Source organism: Taudactylus pleione, unplaced genomic scaffold (genome assembly GCF_031769625.1).
Source record: "Taudactylus pleione unplaced genomic scaffold, aTauple2 ptg000082l, whole genome shotgun sequence".
Lineage (NCBI taxonomy): Eukaryota > Metazoa > Chordata > Amphibia > Anura > Myobatrachidae > Taudactylus > Taudactylus pleione.
Genome location: NW_028284484.1, coordinates 7,185,406 through 7,211,409, shown reverse-complemented (window position 1 = coordinate 7,211,409; position 26,004 = coordinate 7,185,406).

Here is a 26,004-nt window from a genome sequence, read left to right as displayed (position 1 = left end):
GAGAAGGTTTGGCTTTGTTTGTTTCGGCTCTTTTGTCGGGCATTAGTGACAGTTAGTTGTCCTGTTAGCTGGTGGCGGCACGTTGTCTATGGAACCCGTTTTGGCGGAAAGCAGTGCTCCTCGGCGGCTCAATTTAGTGCAACTGAACTTGGCTAGCATCCCCCCTTTGAGAGAGGGGAGTCGGTCACTGCCTTAGGGGAGGATCAGGTCTCCATCTTATGGAGGGATCAGCACTGTGCTAGATTAAGGGGGGATGGTACTACTCAAGACAGCTCACATTGGGTGGTGGATTCTCCACCTCCTTCTTAGTAATATACTCTTAAATGGGCTGTAGCCGAGTTAGCACTGCTTTTTTCGCCACCATGCTCGATCATTACAATTCAATTCCTAATCTGATTTCAATAAATTTGGCTGCGACCTCTTTTTTGCAAATCTATATCGTTGTCAGTGTCTTTATTTTAGTTGGATAAGTTTAAGTTAAGTATGGTAGAATAATAAAACTATGGGTGACTTAAAGCACGCGAATGCTAGAATAAGCATGAGAGGACATAAGCACCCTGTTTTTTATTGTGCTAATACTGGTTAGAACTGGTTTGGGGTTGCAGTCTCGTTATAGGTTAGGTTAGTGGATCAATCAGTAGTGACAGCCTATCAGGGACCTGTTTGGGCGGGCTCTGTTTAGGAATATTAGGGTGCTGGGAGGAGTCAGCTTCCTCTTTTCCAGTTGTGATCCCACCCGCCCACCCTAGGATTATTGAATCGGCTTGGGCCGATGTTCTTCGTTGGAATGTTGTTTTCTATGTTTTTTCTTCCAACAGGGGAGGCACAGCTGGCGGAAAGCAGTGCTCCTCGGTGGCTCAATTTAGTGCAGCTGAACTTGGCTAGCATCCCCCCTTTGAGAGAGGGGAGTCGGTCACTGCCTTAGGGGAGGATCAGGTCTCCATCTTATGGAGGGATCAGCACTGTGCTAGATTAAGGGGGGATGGTAGTACTCAAGGCAGCTCACATCGTGTGGTGGATTCTCCACCTCCTTCTTAGTAATATACTCTTAAATGGGCTGTAGCCGAGTTAGCACTGCTTTTTTCGCCACCATGCTCGATCATTACAATTCAATTCCTAATCTGATTTCAATAAATTTGGCTGCGACCTCTTTTTTGCAAATCTATATCGTTGTCAGTGTCTTTATTTTAGTTGGATAAGTTTAAGTTAAGTATGGTGGAATAATAAAACTATGGGTGACGTATTACTGTGCACATGCAAAGGCAACCAATAAGAGAGAAACAAAACCTTGTCTACATCATATAAACTATTTCACTACTGTCCCTTGTTTCTCACAGCTGCCATTGATGGAGCAGTTGTGATGCATTTCTATCAATCTGGTGGATTCAGTTTGTTTTCTTGTAGCTCAAGTCGTAATTGCAAGCAAAAAGCTCCCTCTGAGAACAATGGTCCTAATTCAGAGTTTTACGCTAGGTCACACTGCACATGGGCCTGAGTCACACTGCACATGGGTCTGAGTCACACTGCACATGGGTCTGAGTCACACTGCATATGGGTCTGAGTCAAACTGCACATGGGTCTGAGTCACACTGCACATGGGTCTGAGCCACACTGCACATGCATCTGAGTCACACTGCATATGGGTCTGAGTCACACTGCACATGGGTCTGAGTCACACTGCACATGGGTCTGAGTCACACTGCACATGGGTCTGGGTCACACTGCACATGCGTCTGAGTCACACTGCACATGGGTCTGAGTCACACTGCACATGGGTCTGAGTCACACTGCACATGGGTCTGAGTCACACTGCACATGGGTCTGAGTCACACTGCACATGGGTCTGAGGGGCCTATTCATTAAACCTAAAAATTCGATGGAGATAATTAGGTTTAGAACTCGCATGGAGTTCTACCTAATTATAGGTGGAATTCATCATTCCACCTCTCCATAAGTATCTATTCCGAAAAGCTGTCATTTTTGCGATGACAGCTTTTCGGGAAATAGATACTTTTCCCTGCCTACACTACCTTATCGCATCTGGAAACAGTGCTGCGCATGCGCTGTTACATCTGTAAAACCAGCGCATGCGCAGCACTGCCTACAGATGCGTTAAGGTAGTGTACCTGAGTCACACTGCACATGCGTCTGAGTCACACTGTACATGGGTCTGAGTCACACTGCACATGCATCTGAGTCATACTGCACATGGTGACCACCCACAGCTATAGCGAGTGGCCATGATGATGGTCGCGATGGTCAAGACCATTGCGACCATCGGGCTTGTGACGAGACCCTTGTGGTAGGGTCTCGTGGCCGCAAGCCCAAGAGAGCTTTCGGTTCAAACAGAGCCGAAAGCTCCCCCCTGACATCACTTGTGATGTCAGTGGGGCCGCCCCCAGACGGTAGGCGTTCTCATGGGAACGCTTCCGTCTGGGCAACCACCCCCCCGGCCCGCCCACCAAAGGGGGCGTGCTGTCACTCAACATCGACAGCACGCCCCCTTTGGTGCGAGACCTGGAGCGACGGATTGCCCGTCGCTATCTGGGTCTCGCGCATGCGCACGATGGAGCCGGCTCAGTCGTGCGCATGCGCTCTGGACCACCATCGACCCGATTGCGAGCGCTCAGCGCTTGCCACCGGGTCTGAATCAGGCCCTGAGTCACACTGACATGCATCTGAGTCACACTGCACATGGGTCAAGGTACATTACAGTAGTTGCAGTGTGACTGACAGACAGGGAAAGTTTAGGGGTGGTAACTGGGAATGTCGACTAAAATCGCAAGTGTGTCTTGACTATTTTGTGGGCATGTCACATCTTGCGTCTGTGATCCCCTGTGCAGAAAACATGGCTCCTGCATCTCAGTTACACTGGCCATTCTGAGTGACCATAGGGGATACAGTCAGTATCCTGGTGGCCGCGATTCCGGCACTGATATTACCGGCGCCAGAAACCCGACACCTATCACAATTCCTGTGCCGACATCCTGACCGTTGGGATGCCGAAGGTAAGTAGCGGGGGGCGTTTAGTGTGCGGGGTTAGGCACTAGGGGTAGGGTTAGGCACTAAGGGGGGAGGATTAGGTTTAGGGTGCGGGGAGGGGGAGGTTAGGGTCAGGCACTAGAGGGGAGGTTACTGTTAGGCACCAAAGAGGGAGGGTTAGGGTAGGGAGAGGGGAACGGTTAGCATACCGAACAACAAGTGTTGGTATGCTAGCCCTGTCGGAATGCCGGTGTTGGGATTCTGACCATAGACTCACTAATGGAGTCGATGTTTGCAAGATCTGTGCCCAATGCTGAGTATGTATACACAGTGTCGGACAGCTGTGATGGCTCAGTTGGGCCATACATAAAATTTCTTGTTATAGATATACTGAAATGAACCACATCTAATATTACTGCCTTTTTCTGGCGGTTTTGTGTACTGCAGCTTATTACATTCCATGAGTTGTATATTTTCTGTTGATGAAAAGGATAGCGTTTCAGATTTGGTAGTGTGAAATAATGTGGTCTGATGTGCAGTTTGGCTGTATACAAACCAAACATAAAAACACTAAAAAGCAAAACAGCACGTTGTTATATCTTCCCCTTAATATATTAAGACACACAAACTCTGTTTTAACTCTTATGCTCCAGTAATATTTCTGTAGTTAAGTTATGGTGACAACTTTTTAATGCACAGGTTCCCACAAACATGTATAACACTGTTATTTGCTTATTTTGCAATTACTTTAAAAAAAATCTTTTTGGGTCTGTGTCGTGTCACCACAACAGATCTGTGGTCCGCATTATGTTACCACCAAACATTTGGGAGGTGTGGGATTGGCAGACATTGCAATGCCTCCTGGAGGTTTGGTAGTGACTGCTTTATTAACCCCCAGAGATTTAGGGGTTTGTATTGTGAAGGCACCAGAGATGTATGAGCATGCATGTTGTAGAGGCAGTGACAGAGCTACTCTCTTAGTATGGGGTGCAGGGTGCACTAGCTATGCGACCCAGAGGTGAAGGGTGTATGGAGATGATAGTCCATCTTATCCTGATGCCCCATTTGTCTGTATTGCACATGCACTAGCCCTCAAGTATGCTCAGAAGAACAGGACAGTGCCCTTGGAAGGATGGACTGACCCCCACCCCCCCCTCCACACTCACACGCATAAAATTTGGTTCTGGTTCCCAGCAGCGGAGTGTTTAACCCTCTAAACTAGCCTCCAGAAAGGGGTCATCAATGGAGCGTGGTTTCTAGTAAGCACTATGTTTTGTATAGTGATAATTAGTATACTTTATTGTATAAACATCACTAAGATGCAATGAACTTAATTACAAGGAGGGGTTGGGTATGGGAGCCCGGCACTCGGGATGCCGGCTGTCAAAAGATCTACAGTACAATGGCATCCCAATGCTGAGAATCCAGACAGGGGCACAGCAAGTACTCTAACACTCCCCCTTTACCGCCTAACCCTCCTTTCCTGCACGCTAACCCTCCCATTTAATGCCTTAACCTAACCCTCCCCCCTTAGTGCCTAAACCTAACCCTTCCCCCTTAATGCCTAGACCTAACCTGCCCCCCAGTGGTGCCTAATCCTAACTCACCCTGTCCTCAGCCGAACCCTAACCTCCCCCTCCCACAGTCTAACCTTAACCCCCCCGTGGTACCTAAACCTAACCCTCCCCCCGTAACTAACAGCTAACGGCGCCCGCTGTACTTACGATTGTGATGCTGGCTGTCGGGATTCCGGCATCGTCATCTCCACTCATGGTGGGATTCTGGCTCTGGTCTTGTGGTTGGGGTTCGGGATTCCGGTGCCGGGATTTTCAGCAGCCGGCACCCCGATTGTAGGTCTATTGACTACATCCCGTAAGGAGATCACTTGTGTTTCTAGACCGTCAGCTGGACAGCATTGATGTAGTTTGTAGAGCAGATATTTTCACGCTGAACTGAGCTTGCGCAAGTACAGGCAATGCATAGTCATAGGAAATTCAATCTTATCTCCACTTAGGACTTAAAATTGTTAACAGGACCCTAACAGGGATGTTCTCACATAGCTTTTAGGGACCTATTTAAAATGTAATATTTGCAGTATTTCCCCTGAAAACAAACATTTTTAGGGGGATACCTACAAATATTAAACAACCCTTGAAAGGAGGGACCGCAGGAAATATCTCCATTTCCAATTGCAGCTGCAGCCCCCATAGGTTTCTATTAGATGAGCGGTTCGGTTCTGGCTATGATCTTTCTGCCAAGTTCTGATTTCAGAACAAAGCAAAACGTCATCTTCCATGGACAAAGGTGATGTTTTGTCAGTGGAAAGATCTATTTTCTATGGAGGCTGTGAAACTCTGGAATGTGAAACTCCTCGGCATTGACCACTGTACATGTGTGGTCAGTGGACTACACATGCACAAAACAAGGAGGAAAGTGCCCTCCTCTCACCAATGCCCACAATCTCTCACCACAGTTCCCTCTCCCCAAACCAGCACCCCCATTTGTTAAACTCTACTTCTGATACACTGTAATAGACTGTCAATGTTACTAGAAGTGACAGAGCTTAGCCCCTATGGGACCTAGAGATGAGGAGGCCTGTCAATACCAGGTTACACCCTTCAGATGCCCTCACAACCCTTTCCCCGAAGCACCTGTAGCTCTCATCAAGGGAAGACCATGCATGCTCAGATGTGTTCACTATCTGCAAATCACTGGGACCCTACATAAGTTTGCTATGGGGCCCGCTGCAGAACTACTCCATCGAAATTCTGTTATTAAGCTGCCAATATTTCTATCTTTATTTGCCTTAAACCCTCCAGAACATTACCTTTCTTCCACATACCTCCAGTCTTATCTTTACTTTTTCTCCAAAATGAATCCTGCGTAGAATAATTTACTAAAATAATATCTGTAATGTTAGCCAGGCATACATGGCATATCCATCGTCATGGCAGCGCTGTAATTCCTTTACATGCCCGCTGCATAGTAAAGACTCTACAGGCATACAGCATATATGTGAGCGACTTGCAGTACAGCCAGGCAGCATTAGGATGCCATATGTGTCTGGCTCTGGATATACATGACTGCTCTGGTAATACTAAATACACCAAACAATTTCTCTGACCTGTTTTTATGTGGCCAGGTTGTATTATTATTTTGCCCTTCAAACTATTGTTGCCTAGGGGGAAGAACAGCAATCAGAGCAGGACCTTGTTGTAAGCTAAAATTACATTATTAATGTACAAAACAAGCATACAAGAACTAATGACTTGTTCAAAGGACAGGTCACCTTTTGTAATTCAAGTTTTTTTTCCTTTTTTTAAATCACCACTAATAAATCTTTTAAAAGTAGAAGTCTGAGACAGTAGTAGACGGAAATCGCATTGCATGCCATGGAGAGAATGTCTATATTCACCCATATGCAGAGTTATACGCATATTGTGCCAGCCAGGGGCATTTTAAGAGAGGAGGGGGCCCGTGTACATTCCCCGTGCAGGGCCCCCTCCTCTCTCCCCAGCGGCCAGCAGCTGACTGACGCGGCTACCGACCACCGCAGAAGCAGCAAACTCTGGGCACTAAAGTGTGCCCAGAGTCTACTGCGCATGCGCAGAACACTGGAAAAATGGCTGCGGCGGCCATTTTCCAGTGTTCTATGCAGTGCTGACACCCGATGCGGGACCACGGACAGGTGAGTTTTAAATAATATGGGTGCAGGGTGTGCGGTGTGGGGCCCCCCTGGACCCGGGGGCTCGTGTGCCCTGCACACAGGGCCAGATTAACATTGGGGCGGATGGAACTACAGCTCCAGGCCTCCACATAAAAATAGGCCCATTGTCATGACAACATGATGTTAACTTGCCATCTGCTCTCCACACGGTCAGCCATAAATCATAAGTCGTAAAATTGTATTTCTATTTACCACACGTAGAAGCATTTGTTTTTCTTTTACATATTTAGAGAGACATTGGGGCTGAGAGTATAGGGGTGTACACGCCCACATGGCACTGGCCACACCCACACAGCACTGACCACACCTACTCTGCTTCTCATAATAGGCCATTGGTCATTTTCAGTTCCAGGCACATGTGGCCCTCAATCCAGCCCTGCCCGCACACCCTGCATCCATTATAGATATGCCCCTGGCGCCAGCTTGATGCTACAGTAGCTGCAAAACATATTTAACCTTACATTTATACTTACTTATAGTTATACTTATATCCAACTGGCATAGCCCGCAGTAACGGTAGTACTAAGGGGAATATCAATCAATTATCTCTTCTCTTCATATTAATCAATTATCTTGCCGCTATTCGTGACAATAAGAAATTATTACTGCCAGAATGTATTAATATACACATACAGGAACAGGGGCTCCCTCCTATCTGGCCTAAGGTGATTTTAATCAGCACATTGTTAACATATTAGAATTGGCAATATTATAGGTCTTAGTTAAACAAATATATAACGTGAATAGTATTAGGGATGTTTTGAACCCATCTGATGGGATTTACCTTAATGTGATGAGCATGCATTCTTGGGCAAATGTGCTAAGAGCCTCACTTATACTCCATGTAAATTGTAGAGTTTCTTAAAATGATTTTGACTATCAGTATTCTTAGTGCTCAGAGCGTGCACCTGTATTTTATTATTCCTGCATGGATATTAAATTAACTCTTCGCCTACTCAACATATATTTGCCATTTAGTCCTGCCTAAATTGAGTCTGTCCTCTACACTTGTGTCCCCCTGGGTGGAGGTGATCAGTGGCTTCCTTCCTTAGGAAATTTTCCCTTACTTTGTAACTTCCACTTGAAGAGAAGCAGAAGCCACCATCTTCTTAGCCCCCAGCACAAAATACATGGCAACTCGCTGCTTTCTCTATGGTTTAAAAATGCATCATAGTACTCCATTGAACCAAAACAGGTCATAAGGTGACTAAAACCACTTAAGTCAGAGAATGCCGGTTAGCGTGTCTAAAGTTGTGTGTTTTGTCGCGCTAACTGGCATTCACCAACTAAAGTGTCGGGCACAGCATTACGGCCGCACTTAAGTTGGATTTCTGCTTGCACCTCAGGACGGTGCGAGAAGAAATCCTTTAATCGGGCTAACAGTGTTGTCAATTCAATAGCTCCGGAAACTCCTTCCCGGGGCTATTCAGCATTGCGCTGAATTGAATCATCCCCAAGTTGTAAGTAAACTTTAAGTTCATTGTAATATTAGGCAATATGAAGATTTGTATGAACAAGTTATTAGAAATCAGCAAAATGTAACCAGAAAAGCAAAGGAAAGAGGAAGTGATAGAGAAGCAATGACCTTGGCAAGTAGCTCTGCTCATTAAAATATGGAATCTGGTCCCAGGGGAGAAACCAGCGACTGAGATGCAGTGTCACAAGCAATTTGTGAAGTAAAGACAAGCAAAGGGCAAAAATAGGCACTGTCAAGGGAGCATAGCTGGATCACAGTGGGGGAAGGGGGGGTGTAACCACATCATAGTGGGAGTACCCAAGCCCTCCAGAACCAGATAAACATCATTTTATTGCCGCACATAGTGGAGGCACATATTGTGTGCAGAAAGTGAACACCTCCCAACCACCCAACTTGAGACAAAGGACAGCCGGACACCAGTGTAGAAATTTCTCCTCCACACAATTTTACAAAGCTCATTAAAAATGATTAAAATAGCAAAAATTGTGCTTACCTTAGTTTTGCGGTGGATACACGGATGCACTTGTAAACACTGGAGAAGTATTTACAACTAGAGAAGTAGAGAATCGGGAAGGAGGAGGGTGGAGCAAGCGCATACCTCCCAACCACCTTGATTTCAGTGGAACAGTCCCGCTTTTCAGGCACTATCCAGCTATCCCACTCGCAGTATCCCGCGGGCAGAGGGAGGTTGCGGGGACACTCTGTAACACACTGCTCTGCACAGCAGTGGTGAATGGATGACGCCCACATTTGCTGCGAGAGGATGGGGGCTGCCAAGTATCTTCCAGAGCGCTGGGCAAGCTTCCAGCATGGTGAGAAATGGGAGTGTGACACGCGGCCATGCCACCAAAACATCACACAACACAAACACAAAGTCATGCCCTCTTTCGCACAAGAGATGTCCCAGCTTTGCATTTTAAAATGTTGGGAGGTAAGTAAGTGGAAAGTAGGTTATGGGAGCAAATGGGAGAAATATTTTAAATTAATGGTATGGGGATAACGGGAGGCATACACAGAAGGGAGGACATAGAAGCAAACATGGGAAGACAGAGGAACACACACAGAAAGAGGGCTATACATAGACATAAGGAGTGTGCACCATAACATCTCTCACATAGTCGCGCACACAGGGGAGATTGAGACGCCGAGCCAGTTCCTGCTGGGCCGGTCCCTTTGTACCTTTTAGGGGCTGCCACCCTTTATTTACCCCTGCTCCTCTACTGCTGGCCCGACTGCTGCGATCGGAGATCAGCTCCGATCGGGCAACTTACTTATGTAAACAAAAAAAAATGGCCGACGGAGGAGCTGCTGCACATGCCCAGCGGCTACAGCTGCCCCATAAGCCTTTGTGGAACTCATCAGTTACCACTGACGGCTCAGTCTACAGCCCGTCCATGGCCCGACCCCTCTCCTGCACCTGCCCTGCACACACAGCACAGGACTCAGGAGCTGGCGCTGACCTTCTGCCAAGACCAGCCAATTTTGTAAGTTAGCCAAGTCCCGAGTAGTTTGTCGGTCCCTTTGGTGGCCAGCGGCTGCCCAGCCTGCCCTCCCATGGGCCTCCAAACCCTGTCCAGCTGTGTATATATATATATATATATATATATATATATTATATGATATAGATATTTGAATATATTATATATGTATATTAATTTATATACACATGTTTACTTTACAATAAACAATGGCAGTTTCTTTTTTGACAAAGCTCTTCAATCTGAGAAGACAATCTGCCCCGTCGCCAGACCCCGCCCCCCAATAGACTTTGCCTCTCAATAGACTCCACCTCCAAAAGCAGAGCTAGACATGTTTTCCATTTGTGTGCACACCCTGATGTAATGTGCTGTGCACGTCTATGATCTCTCACCTATGTCAATGGAACTACAGAGGACAGAAAGTATCTGAATATTAAGAGAGGAAAAGGGACTACTAGAGGACAAGTCAGGACAATGCACAGCAATTAAAACAAAATGTCCAGGGCAATGCACAATAAGACCTATGTTGCTCAGGTATTGGAGATTAGGCAAAGTAGGTCTAAATTACTGTGCAAGCAACATAAATATAATGTGCCCGAGAGCATTCTCACAACAGTATATGCATGTACAGAAAACTTACTATAGCAAGTATCCATTATCTAGGTCTGCAGCGGGAGGTGCCCAGCTGAGCGCCTTTCTGTTCTACACTGACTGAAGAGCACAGGGGGCAGGGATTATAAAAAAATATAAAACACTTTTAATACCAAAATTATTTTTAAAATTTTCCTGTGATCAGTCTGTCTCTCTCTCTCTGGCACCTCTTTGCTCTATGATCAAACCTCTCATGAGGCTGAGCACCGGGGATGTCACAGCGGAGTATGTGATGAGCTAGTCCAATCAGAACTCAGCACACACTCCTCTGACTCCCTGTGAGCCTCACAGAAGCTCAGTAACTAGTTACGTAGGCAGACAGAGTATGTGCGACAATGCGGGAAGCAGGGGGAGGAGAAAAGCTGCTTCAGAATCGTGCTCACAGAAGGAACAGAGCTAGGAAGAGCCAATGTATTTGCAAACTCTAGAGCAGGGGTGGGCAATAAGTGGCCCTCCAGCTGTGGCAGAACTACACATCCCAGAATGCCCTGCCACAGTTTTGCTATTAGGCCATGCTGAAACTGTTGCAGGCATGCTGGGATGTGTAGTTCAACAGCATCTGGAGGGTTGCTTATTGCCCACCCCTACTCTAGAGGTATGGGGGTGGCCACATTATATCTGCGCCGACCCAGTTGTAGATGTAAAAATACAATATGGGAGTGGTCATGCTGAGGACACATTTTATGTTAGCAGAGCATTTTATCCTCCTGCTCCACCCTTTACTAAGCCACTGCCAGGAAGCACAGCAATGGCACCGCAGGGCGCAGGCCTCGATATTCTGGAACCGCTCATACACTAGGGCACTATATGCATTTAACTCCAAACCTGGGGCCACTCTCGGGATCCCAGGTGGGAGCTTAGAATTGTCTAATAGATGTGTGATCACTACATGGCCAAGAGGTGCAGGGATCCCGACAATGCGAGCCCACCTTCCTGAGAATGCGCTGGGGCTAGTGCTTGCACAGTGTAGCCATATTTGGGGCATCACTGCGCACGTGCTAGTCCTAACATAGGCCTGTGATGCTATGATCATAGTGTGGTAATAGTACAGTGACAATATTACAGGGCTACAGAGACAGTTGCTGCTCACTAGAACTTACAAATTAAAATAGCAATTGAAAATTTGGAATATCCCTGACCAAGGACAATTTACATAATTTTCATTTCAAGTTCTATAAGAATATTTATAACAACAACAAAAGAATCTTATGACAACGAAACTCAGGAGCCTATATGATCTTTACATTTTTCCATGAAGATGAGTTGTAAAATCAATGCTAATGTAAACAGTGATAAAAATCAATAACAAACTACAAAGGTGCACGATACGCCACCTGTAATCACAGAGACAGCAGAATTTAGCGTAGAGATCAGATAAAGGGAGGTTTTCTCTGTTCCTGTCTGCTTTCATGCGGGGCCATACAACCCTAGAAGTTTGAACTTGTGCACCATGATTTTTCTTTCTTTTTTTAACCTCAGCATGTGCATCAAAGTGAAAAGTCAAAGTATAAGGGTAGTATTAAACTCTGCAGCACTCTCATGAAATGTAATTGTTGCCTAAATACAGTGGAGGCAGACATTGCCTGCCTAAACCAATGCTCAGCCTGTAAGTTCACTAAGAGTATTGACATTGGCGAGGCATGAGGCACAAGGTATAAATCAAGAAATTCCAATGGCGTCTTTCTAAGCAGTAACTTTGCTGTATGTATTGAGGAGGGGAAAGCTACATGTCTCCAGCTGTTGTGGTCTACAACTCCTGCTGGCCTTAGTGCATCACAGATGTTGTGGAAGCATTTTGATTGTTACAGGTAAAGTCTCCCATATCCAAAATGCTTGGATATTTTGGATAACGGAATATTCTGTATTTTGGAATGATTGGATACCCCAATGAGATATCCTGGGAATATGACCCAAATATACACACAGCATGCATTTATGTGTTATATACACCTTATACACACAGCCTGCAGGTAATTTTATACAATATATTCAATAATTTTGTGGCTAAAACAAAGTTTGTACAGAAATGAAATTAATTTATGTTTCATATACACCTTATACACAAAGCCTGAAGGTAATTTTATAAAATATTTTTAATAATTTGTGCCTTAGACAAAGTTTGTGTACATTGAACCACCAAAAATCAAAGGTTTCATTATCTCAGTCATGCCAAAAAAAATTCCGTATTTCGGAATATTTGAATATGGGAGACTCAACCTGTATTACTTTGTTTGGGCACTTTGACAAGCAGATAGGCAGGAGAGGTGTATTTATTATATGATGTGGGCAACTCTGAATACAGGTGGATATTTTCATTTAATTCAAAACACGCACTGCAGACGGAATACCTAAGAGATCCCGGCAGCGGCAGCCCGACAGCGCTGGAAATCCCGATCGTCCCCAGGTAAGTACTAACCTAACCTACCCCCCTAACCCTAACCCTCCCTTAGGGGTGCCTAACCCTAACCTCCCCCAAGTGCCTAACCCTAATACCCCCTCTAAGTGCCTAACCCTAACCCCCCCTTCCCCGCTGCCTAAACCTAACCCTCCCGGGGGGTGCCTAACCCTAAGTCCCCCCCGGGAGCCCTAAACCTAGCCCTCCCCCCTCCCCACGGCTGTTCGCTCGCGGCGCCCGGCATCCCTTCGATCAGGATGCCGGGTGCCGGTCTCCCGGCGTAGGGGTAATGACAGGCGTCTAGATTTTAGACGCCTGCCATTTAACCCTGGCCGAAATCTGACAGTCGGGAAGCCGGCTGTCGGTATAATGTCAGCCGGCTTCCCGATTGCATCCCCTGCAGACACTATACAAAGGGGGAATGCGACACAGGATAATGCTCCAGGCCATTAAGCTAGGAAAGCCCAGTAAACCTTTAAGGAATAAGACCATAAATTCAGTTTAAGGTCATATCCTATATCCTACATATTCACCCGATCTCAATTTAACCAGTGCAATAAAATATAAAGAGTTATTCAGAGTAGAAATCCACTAACAGCTAGTTTGCAACAACACCAGGACATGGTGCTGACAAGGGTCAGCATTTAATGAGCACCAGGGCTGGTTCTAGACCAAGTGGAGGAAATTCCTTTGACACCCCCCCTCACACACTCACTGCCCCCCATAGCCTCACACACACGCTGCTCCCATAGCCTCACACACACACTCTGTCACCATATCTAACACACACAAGTGCCCCTATAGCCTCTCACACACATACACTGTCACCATAGCTTCACACACTCGCTGCCCCCATAGCCTCATCCACACACGCTGTCACCACATGTAACACACACAAAGCCCCCATAGCCTCACACACACACACTGTCACCATATCTAACACACACACTGTAACATCTAACACACACAAGTGCCCCCATTGCCTCACACACGCGCTGTCACCATATCTAACACACACAGGGCCCCCATAGCCTCACACACACACATGCTGTCACCATATCTAACAAACACACGGCCCCCATTGCCTCACACACACACCCTGGCCCCATAGCCTCACACACACACGCTGCCCCCATTGCCTCACACACACACATGCTGTCACCATAGCCTCACACACACACACACGCTGCCCCCATTGCCTCACACACACACACTGTCACCATATCTAACACACACGCTGTCATATCTAACACACACAAGTGCCCCCATTGCCTCACACACACGCTGTCACCATATCTAACACACACACGGCCCCCATAGACTCACACACACTCACACGCTGTCACCATACCTAACACACACAGCCCCCATAGCCTCACACACACACACTGTCACCATATCTAACACACACGCTGTCACATCTAACACACACAAGTGCCCCTATAGCCTCTCACACACATACACTGTCACCATAGCTTCACACACTCGTTGCCCCCATAGCCTCACCTACACACGCTGTCACATCTAACACACACACAGCCCCCATAGCCTCACACACACACGCTGTCACCATATCTAACACACACACAGCCCCCATAGCCTCACACACACACACTGTCACCATATCTAACACACACACGGCCCCCATAGCCTCACACACACACACACGCTGTCACCATATCTAACACACACACGGCCCCCATAGCCTCACACACACACACACACACGCTGTCACCATATCTAATACACACGGCCCCCATTGCCTCACACACACACACACTGGCCCCATAGCCTCACACACACACGCTGCCCCCATTGCCTCACACACACACACTCTGCCCCATAGCTTCACACACTCGCTGCCACCATAGCCTCACACACACACGCTGTCACCATAGCCTCACACAAACACACTGCCCCCATTGCCTCACACACATACACTGTCACCATAGCTTCACACACTCGCTTCCCCCATAGCCTCACCCACACACGCTGTCACATCAAACACACACACAGCCCCCATAGCCTCACACACACACTGTCACCATATCTAACATACATGCTGTCACATCTAACACACACAAGTGCCCCCATTGCCTCACACACACGCTGTCACCATATCTAACACACACACGACCCCCATAGCCTCACACACACACACACACACACACACTGGCCCCATAGCCTCACACACACACGCTGTCCCCATCGCCTCACACACACACACGTTGCCCTATAGCTTCACACACGCGCTGCCACCATAGCCTCACACACACACACGCTGTCACCATGGCCTCACACACACACGCTGCCCCCATTGCCTCACACACACACACGCTGCCCCATAGCTTCATACACTCGCTGCCCCTATAGCCTCACACACACACGCTGTCACCATAGCCTCACACACACACGCTGCCCCCATTGCCTCACACACACACACACACGCTACCCCATAGCTTCACACACTCGCTGCCCCTATAGCCTCACACACACGCACGCTGTCACCATTGCCTCACACACACACACGCTGCCCATAGCTTCATACACTCGCTGCCCCTATAATACTTAAAGAACGCGGCGCTGTCAAGAGTTGTTTCTCCAAGCAGCTGCTGAATGAGAGATAGTCAATCTATTCAATAGAATAATAAAAATAGCTAAAGCAGCGCGGAATGGAATTGATAATCATGAAAACGAGGATACTGTGTTACACCCCAAACCAGGCACTTTGCACCTTATCCAGAACCAGCAATCTTTCTATTTGGAACGTTGTCCATCATTGGATTTTGCCCAGTGTTCTGTTACCGGCAACAGCGCGATACCAGGGAAATCTTCTGCGGTTTGGACCTTTTATAATAAAGACCATCGCTAACAAGGATAACACTGGACTATTATTCAAGCCGGTAAAGTTGAATTCTCAAACTGGAGCATTCCTTATGGAACTGAGGGCCTGATTCAGAGCCGCTCGTAAGCGACCGCTCGTTCGCTCTGAGCGATGTTCGCACAACTGCGCATGCGTATGGGTTGTAATGCACATGCGTAAAACAGTCATTGCGATCGGAAATCGTGTGCTTGTAAAACAGCGAGGGGCTGCTAATTTGATTGACAGAATGTACCGTTTGTGGGTAGTAACAGGGGAAGGTGCTTGAAAACGGGGGAGTGGAGATCAGAACGCAGGCGTGCCTAACGGTCAAAAGGGCATTTAATGGGAGTGCATAATTAGTAAAGGAGCGTCATCGACCACGTCACTTGGTTGTCTTTTAGCTTGAACTGCTCGCAGTGATAGCGGTAAGAAAATCCAACCACAAGCACTGCGAGCAGTTCAGATGCCTTTCGATGTTCCCCATTAATCTAATAAATACCGGAGATGACGTGTGATGCGAACGGCATAGAGGGGTCAACAAACTGCAAAGAGCGAGCACTCAATTTATATATCAGACCCCTTTTTTAGAACGACCGTCCGCAAATAGCGTCTGGGTCTGAATCAGGCCCTGAATTCTGTGTGGTGCCTATGAACATTGATTGTGCCTGCCCAGGGTGTATGCTCATTTTCATGTGAGCTTTCTATTTCAGACATGCATGTCCATAATTCAATTTACAGTATATGTGCCTTATACATTTGTACATTCAATACTAAAGGAAGACTTGTTTTATTATTAATTTTATTGTTTTATTAATTGTTGTATCTAATAAATTGTGATAATTATCAATTCCATTCAGCGCTGCTTTAGCTATTTTTATTACTCGCTGCCCCTATAGCCTAATACATTTGCTAAAGCTATAGCTTTGTACACTCACTGCCCCCTTAGCCTCACACACTCACTGCCCCCTTAGCCTCACACACTCACTGCCCCCTTAGCCTCACACAAATGCTTCCCCCATAGCCTCACACACATGCTGCCTGGAGCTAACCAAAATGAACATTTATAGGATGATTGGGGTGGGGTTCGGCTCGATTGTGGCAGGGTGTGTGTAGATGAAGAGTGGAGTTTATTTAGCTAAATATTGTGAGGTATGATATGAAAAACATATATAATATATATATATATATATATATATATATATATATATATAAGCAGACGCTCATATTACCACTTGCTGCAATGTATTTAAAGTAGAGATGAGCGGTTCGGATTCTGTGGAACCCGAACCGCTCCGAACACTGGGGATCCGAGTCCACCCGAACCCTGTTCGGGTGTTCACCGCCTGACTCGGATCCCCGTTCGGGGCCGAACGGCGGCCGCCTGATGTCGTATTCTCACTAGAGAATCCGACATCAGGGCTCCTCGCGTGTAGGACAGAGCGCTGTGATAGCGCTCTGCCCTACACAGACACAAACACACAGCCGCCAGCGGCAGATGTGTGTTTGTTACAGCAGCCAATGAGAGTCACACAGACTCTCATTGGCTGCTGCACGGAGGGAGCCGGCTGGAGCTCACACATGAGCTCCGTCTTCCGGCTCCCTCCTCAGCGTGTGACAGCAGAGCGGAAGGCGCGGGAGCGGGGATACAGGTAAGTTTTTTTTTTTACTTGTGCAAGGGCCAGGGGCGCTACTGGGGGGGTCTGCTACTGGGGGTGCGGGGGGGCATACTACTGGGGGGGGCTATACTACTGGGGGGTCTGCTACTGGGGGGGCCATACTACTGAGGGGCCTGCTACTGGGGGGGGCTATACTACTTGGGGGGTCTGCTACTAGGGGGGCCATACTACTGAGGGGCCTGCTACTGGGGGGCCATACTACTGGGGGGGGCTTACTACTACTGGGGCGGCCTACTACTGGGGGGGCCTACTACAGGGGGGGCTTACTACTACAGGGGGGGCATACTACAGGGGGGGCTTACTACTACTGGGGGGTGCTACTACTTGGGCAGCCTACTACTGGGGGGGCCTGCTACTTGGGCAGCCTACTACTGGGGGGGCATACTACTGGGGGGGCCATACTACTGGGGGGGCTGCTAATGGGGCATACTACTGGGGGGCATACTACTAGGTGGCATGCTAATCGGGGGCATACTACTGGGGGGGCCTGCTAATGGGGGGCATACTACTGGGGGCACTGCATAGGGGACCCTACTACTAAGGGGACTGCATAGGGGGCACCACTGCTGGGGGCATTGTGTAAGGGACACCGCTACTGTGGGCATTGTGTAAAAGGGGCACTACTGTGGGCAGTGTGTAAAAGGGGCACTACTGTGTGTCGTAACATAAATAAGAGACACTACTTTATGGTGTAATGTGAATCAGGCCCTATGTGCGGTGTAATGTGAATAAGATTGTGCACTGTGACTCCTTGGGCCGTAGCCCACTATGTAAACAAGTACTGTGATTTTGCTGGCCGTACCCCACTGGGTGGGTGCACTACTTTTCATTTCTGCCACTGCTGTGTGGCAATGTGTCATCGATGTGCTTTATACTGTGGTGTCTGTGTCGTTGTGCCACTGCTTTGTCGCTTAGTAACCAGTCAGCTCACTGCAACCTTTGGCCAATAATGTTGAAAACAATATTATAAGCTGTGATATGGTCTAAATTGACCGGAAATTAATGTTATTGAGGTTAATAATACTCTAGGAAGAAAAAAAAGACCAATTTATGTGATTTTAGCTTTTTTTGTCAATTTTTGTAAAAAAATCCAAATCCAAATCCAAATCCAAAGCCAGTCACCGCAGTTTGGCAAATCCAAATCCAAAGCCGGACGACGAATTAGAACCAAATCCAAATCCGGCAAAAATGGTCCGGCGCACATCCCTAATTTAAAGAGTTTTTTCCAGTACAGCACACTTTTTCCCTCTTTTAGTGTCTGAAGAACTAGACTCTTTGGATTAGAGTCGTTGCTCCCCTTTATAAGTCTCCTGGAATCCACAGCGTAAATTATTCTGAAAAAGGGGACACTCTATAGTGCATAAAAGATTTATTTATTAAAAACACGCAGTCAATTTTCAACCTCTGCTGTGTACATTCGTACCATTTAACTCACTACTGGTTATCACTTGGCATTATATTAAATCCCAAGCAATCACCATCAGACGGTCCTTCTCCACCGGGGATGAGCCACGTACCGCACATCTCTCTCCAAAGCGGACAGCACGCCTCTCCACCTCAAGACAAGGAACCGACCTCCAGGACTCTGGGACACATAATCGAAGCATCAGCAAGCCACGCTCTTAACGCATTTAGTTAGTCACTTCATCAGAGAGCCTCTGATGGTGATTGCCTGGGATTTAATATAATGCAACCTGGAATTAAAATGGATTGTTTGAAGGTGTGCATCATTTCATTCACAGAACATGCCTACAACTGTGAAGTTGTGTTTTTTTTTATATTGTGAATCAAACAACATTTAGGACAACATAACAGAAAACTTCAGCGTGCATAACTACTATTCACCCCCCTCAAGTCAGTACTTTGTCGAGCCACCTTTTGCAGCAATTACAGCTGCAAGTCGCTTTGGATAAGTCTCTATGAGCTTGCTACATCTTGCCCCTGGGATTTTTGGCCATTCCTCAAGGCAAAACTGCTCCAGCTCCTTCATGTTGGATGGTGTCCGCTTGTGAACAGCAATCTTCAAGTCTGACCACAGATTCTCAATTGGATTGAGATTTGGGCTTTGACTAGGCCATTCCAACACATTTAAATGTTTCCCCTTAAACCACTCGAGTGTTGCTTTAGCAGTATGCTTTGGGTCATTGTCCTGCTGGAAGGTGAACCTCCGTCCCAGTCTCAAATCACAGACAGACTGAATCAGGTTTTGCTCAAGAATATCCCTGTGTTTAGCACCATCAATCTTTCCCTTGATTCAAATCGATTTCCCAGTCTCTGCTGCTGAAAAACATCCCCACAGCATGATGCTGCCACCACCATGTTTCACTGTGGGGATGGTGTTCTTGGGGTGATGGGATGTGTTGGGTTTGTGCCAGACATAGCGCTTTCCTTGGCCGAAAAGTTCAATTTCAGTCTCATCTGACCAGACCATCTTCCTCCATACAATTCGGGAGTTGCCCACATGCCTGTTGGCAAACTCAAATCATGTCTTCTTATTTTTACCACTAAGTAATGTCTTTTATCTGGCCACTCTGTCATAAAGCCCAGCTCTATGGAGTGTATGGCTTATTGTGGTCACATGCACAGATATACCAGTCTCTGCTGTGGAACTCTGCAGCTCCTTCAGGGTTACCTTTGGTACCTGTGCTGCCTCTCTGATTAATGCCCTCCTTGCTTGGTCTGTGAGTTTTGGTGGGCGGCCCTCTCTTGGCAGGTTTATTGTGGTACCATGTTCTTTCCATTTGATGATGATGGATTTGATGGTGCTCCGGGGGATCATCAAAGATTTGGATATTTTTTTATAACCCAACCCAGAATTGTACTTCTCAACAACTTTGTCCCCTGACCTGTTTGGGAGCTTATTGGTCTTCATGATGTGATGCCTCTTGCTTAGTGGTGTTGCAGCCTCTGGAGAAAAGCTGTGTTTATACTGACACTTAGATTTCATACAGGTGGACTTCATTTCACTAATTATGTGACTTCTGAAGGTAATTGGTTGCACCAGAACTTTTGAGGGGCTTCATAGCAAAGGGGGTGATTACATATGCACATGCCAATTTTCAGAATTTTATTTATAAAGATTCTTTTTTTAAATATATATTTTTCTCATTTCACTTAATCAAATTAGACTATTTTGTGCAGATTCATCAGATAAGATTCAGGTAAAAAAATAAATAAAAAAATTACAGGTTGTAATGTAACAAAAAAGGTAAAAGGCCAAGGGGGATGAATACACATTGTACATTGTAGTGCAATAAGTCATGGGATAGATGCCTAGTTTCGTGTAGGACGCACTCTAATCCGGCGAAGTGCAGCAACTCGAAATGGCATCGATTCCACAAGTGGATGGAAGACCTCTGGCGCTGGATGCATCAAAGGGAGAAATGTGGTAAAACCCTGAAAATGCGGGGTTGACCGCTATTCTCATATGCACCAAGCCTCTGAATGCGATGCATTCCGGGGCTTGGTTGCGTTGGGTAACATCATCTCCTGATTGGCATTATTATCGGGAGAGTGCTATATGAGGGATTGAATCAGATCTCTCCCAGCACCCCCGCAGGTGCATGCGTTCTTCTGCAAAGGGCCGCAGGGGCGTATCTATACTTTGGCCAGGATGGCACTTGCTAGGGGCGCCGGCCGCCAGGGGGCGCCACCTGGCAGTGCCACAATAGCAATAGATGCGCTCTGCAGTGCTGTGGACAGATAGGTTATGGTGTGCTGGGCACCCGCTGGAAAGGATAGGTAGGTAGGGTGCGGGTGGCCACAGCCACACTGAGCACAGAATGCTGACCCGGCCGCTGCTGCAAGTTTTGTTTGCCGGGTGCCCGCTGCGGTGTATATCAGCGGCGCACCCGGCTGTCCTCACTTGCTGCTGTGAGGGTTGTGTATATAGATCCCCTTCAGTAGGTACATCTACGGAAGGGGATCTGTCCACAACCCTGCTGTGAGCTCTGCTCTGCCTCCCTCGGCTCCCGCATGGTGCAGTGACTCATCTCCCAGTGCAAGGGATCGAGGAGCTGTTCGGCGCGGCACAGCACTGTGAGGTTACAGGTCAGTATCTTCTTGTTAGTGTTGGCAGGGTAGGGGGTGGTGGTGTGTGTGTGTTATTAACAGGTCAGTGACAGTCTCTTGTTAGTGTTTGTTGGGTGGGGGGGTGTGTGTTTGTGTTAACAGTTGAGTCTCTTGTGTGTGTGTTTGTAAGTATGTTGTGTGTATGTTATGTGTGTGTGCATGTATGCTGTGTGTGGTTGTAAGCATGTCATGTCTGTATGTGATGTGTGTATGTATGCTGTGTGTGTTTGTAAGCATGTCATGTGTGTATGTTATATGTGTATGTATGCTTGGAAGTATGTCATGTGTGTATGTATGCTGTGTGTGTTTGTAAGCATGTCATGTGTGTATGTTATATGTGTATGTATGCTTGGAAGTATGTCATGTGTGTATGTATGCTGTGTGTGTGTTTGCAAGCATGTTATGCGTGTATGTTATGTGTGTATGTATGCTGTGAGTGTTTGTAAGCATGTTGTGTGTATGTCTATATATAATATATATATATATATATATATATATAATTATTGAACACCCCCCCCGCTACTGTGTGGTAGGGGAAAATGCAAGAGAGGGGGGGGGGCGCTGTCCCTTAGCTTGCCAGGGGCTCTCAGACCCCTAGATGCGCCCCTGAAGGGCCGCTCTTACCGAGAGATCAGTCCTTTGCGGTGTTCTTCATGCATACCAGCAATGCATTATGCATCCCGCCCCAGGAGAGATGTTGACCCATGCCGTCTCAATAGCTTCCCACAGCTCCCTGATATTTGGAATGGACCTCTCCACGTCTCATAATGCTTGATTGGGTCCATCTCAGGCAAATGTGGAGGCCACAACATTCATCGGAAGATGCTCCTCGATCCAGTTTGGTCAACTTGGGACCAATGACAATGTGTATTATCCTGCTGGAATATTCCATCGTTGGGTGTACATGAAGTCCATAAAGGGCTGCAAATGGTCATCAAGCATAAAGGGCTGCAAATGGTAATACAACACAGAGGTTACTGGTTAATAATGTGTTCAGGTGGACCAGCGGGCTGAACCCATGCCTTGTTGACAACAGCGGTCCATGGACTCATGGGGTCTGCAACACACCCAAACTCTACCATCAGCCCAAAACAACTGGAACCGTGACTCATAGGACCATGCCTGAGGTTACCAGTCTTCCAGGGTCTAATTAACAACGTCACAAACCCAGCTGAGGCACTGTGTCCGGTGTTGTAGGGTTAACATGGGCACTCTGGTAGCTCTTCTGCTCCCATATGCCATGGAAGCTAAAGAACAGTGTCGCTTGTCTGTTACCATGGACCTAGCTGGACAGACGCTGCTAGTCCATACATGCCTACTCTCCCGGGAATCGCGGGAGGCTCCCGATTTTTCGGGTAACCCCCCGCGATCCCGGAAGATTAGGCATATCTCCCGCATCCCGCCCACTTCCTAGTGAAGTGGGCAGGATGGGGAGATTTTACCTGAAATTATCGGGTCCGTCGGGAAGGGGCGGGGCTAAATTAGGCAAATCGTGTCATTTAGCCCCGCCCCCTCCTCACGGACCCACGAATCACGGGGGTTTACTGTAAAGGGGGTGGGGCCTAATGCCGTCTATCGTCTGGCCCCGCCCCCCGAAGAGGAGAGCAGCAGGTCCCCTCCTGCTGCTCCCGGAAAGCTGCCCAGCAATGTAGGTAAGTATGTGCTAGTCACGATCATTAAGTACCCTTGATTGGCCACTGCGCTGTCCACGGTAGGTGGTAATGCTTTACACGAGGTATTCCCGGTACACATGTGACACCGTAGATCGAGAAGTGTTGAATGTCTGCACAACTTAAAAAATGGAATGTCCCATATATCCGGCACCCAGTATCATGCCCCATTCGAACTCTGATAAATCACATTGCCTTGCCATGAGGTGCCTAACTGGTGTTCAAACTGACTCACAAGATGTCAGATTGCAACTGATACAGGTCTGGGCATTTCCAAGATGTCACAGTACTGTGACACCACCTACCATTACATTTACATACTGCTACCAAAGTACATAATATATAATAATACAGTCCAGAGTGTATGGAGTCATGGGGCCTGGACAGTATTCTTTATGTCTATGCCCCATTTACACTAGAGATGAGCGGTTCGGATTCTGTGGAATCCGAACCGCTCCGAACATTGGGGATCCGAGTCCACCCGAACCCTGTTCGGGTGTTCACAGCCTGACTCGGATCCCCGTTCGGGGCCGAACGGCGGCCGCCTGATGTCGGATTCTCACTAGAGAATCCGACATCAGGTCTCCTCGCGTGTAGGGCAGAGCGCAGTGATAGCGCTCTGCCCTACACAGACACAGACACACAGCCGCCAGCGGCAGCTGTGTGTTTGTTACAGCAGCCAATGAGAGTCACACAGACTCTCATTGGCTGCTGCACGGAGGGAGCCGGCTGGAGCTCACACATGAGCTCCGTCTTCCGGCTCCCTCCTCAGCGTGTGACAGAGCGGACGGCGCGGGAGCGGGGAATCAGGTAAGTTTTATTTTTTTTATTTTTTTACTTGTCAAAGGTCCGGGGACGCTACTGGGGGGGGGTCTGCACTACTGGGGGGGTCTGCTACTGGGGGGGCTATACTACTGGGGGGGCCATACTACAGAGGGGCCTGCTACTGGAGGGGGCTATACTACTGGGGGGGGTCTGCACTACTGGGGGGGGTCTGCTACTGGGGGGGGCTATACTACTGGGGGGGCCATACTACAGAGGGGCCTGCTACTGGGGGGGGGGCTATACTACTGGGGGGGTCTGATACTGGGGGGGCCATACTACTGGGGGGGATCTGCACTACTGGGGGGCCATACTACAGAGGGGACTGCTATATTACTGGGGGGGTCTGCACTACTGGGGGGGTCTGCTACTGGGGGGGCTATACTACTGGGGGGGCCATACTACAGAGGGGCCTGCTACTGGGGGGGCTATACTACTGGGGGGGTCTGCTACTGGGGGGGCCATACTACTGAGGGGCCTGCTACTGGGGGGGCCATACTACTGGGGGGGCTTACTACTACTGGGGGGGGCTGCTACTGGGGCAGCCTACTACATGGGGGCCATACTACAGGGGGGGCCCATACTACAGGGGGGCTACTACTGGGGCAGCCTACTACTGGGGGGGCCTGCTACTGGGGCAGCCTACTACTGGGGGGGCCATACTACTGGGGGGGCATACTACTGGGTGGCATGCTAATGGGAGGCATACTACTGGGGGGGCCTGCTAATGGGGGGCATACTGCTGGGTGGCATGCTAATGGGGGGCATACTACTGGGGGGGCCTGCTAATGGGGGGCATACTACTAGGGGGCATTCTACTGGGGGCACTGCATAGTGGACCCTACTACTAAGGGGACTGCATAGGGGACACCGCTACTGTGGGCATTGTGTAAAAGGGTCACTACTGTGGGCATTGTGTAAAAGGGGCACTACTGTGTGTCGTAACATAAATAAGAGACACTACTTTATGGTGTAATGTGAATCAGGCCCTATGTGCGGTGTAATGCTAATAAGATTGTGCACTGTGACTCCTAGGGCCGTAGCCCACTTTGTAAACAAGTACTGTGACTCTGCTGGCCGTACCCCACTGGGTGGGTGCACTACTTTTCATTTCTGCCACTGCTGTGTGGCAATGTGTCATAGATGTGCTTTATACTGTGGTGTCTGTGTCGTTTATACTGTGGTGTCTGTGTCGTTGTGCCGCTGCTTTGTCGCTTAGTAACCAGTCAGATCACTGCAACCTTTGGCCAATAATGTTGAAAACAATATTATAAGCTGTGATATGGTCTAAATTGACTGGAAATTAATGTTATTGAGGTTAATAATACTCTAGGAAGAAAAAAAAGACCAATTTATGTGATTTTAGCTTTTTTTGTCAATTTTTGTAAAAAAATCCAAATCCAAATCCAAAGCCAGTCACCGCAGTTTGGCAAATCCAAATCCAAATCCAAAGCCGGACGACGAATTAGAACCAAATCCAAATCCGGCAAAAATGGTCCGGCGCACATCCCTAATTTACACTAAACATATATACGTACCTCTCCATCCCAGTCCTCACCTGTAATTTAATGAAAACCTCTTGTTCAAAACAGCAGCAGCAGCCAGACAGAGCAGGCACCACGAGCTGCTGAGTCTCCTGCCCCCAATGTCCCGGTCATGTCCAATTTACAAATTTAAACAGTCTCCTACCCCTCAATGGGAGTACAGAGGCTGCCTGAAGAATCTGGCGGGCACTCCTCATGAGTGGCACGATGTCATCATTCCCGACATTCTGGGAGGACATAAGGACTCAGGGCCGGCTCCAGGGGTAGCCGCGCCCTGTGCAGGCTGGGTATTATTCGCCCCCTAGTCACGCGCGGCGACCAAAAAGGTGTTATGTGGCCTGACATTAGTTGGGGGCGTGCCCGCATGGCACGCCTTCCATGTAACATCAGGCTGGGGGTGAGCCCAGCACTTCGTCACCAGCTGGGCTTCCCCCAGCCCTCTCCCTGCACTGAATGGATGCCGTGCGCATGCGCGCAGCATCCCTTCAGCTACTCCGGGGTCCGGCACTGCCGCACAGCAGTGGCTGTGGGGGTGCCCAACCTCCCGATCACCCGCGGGACACTTCGGCCCACAGGTGGAACAGCGGGACAGTGCCCAAATAGTAGGACTGTCCCGCTGAAATCGGGATGTTAGAAGGGGTGTGCCCT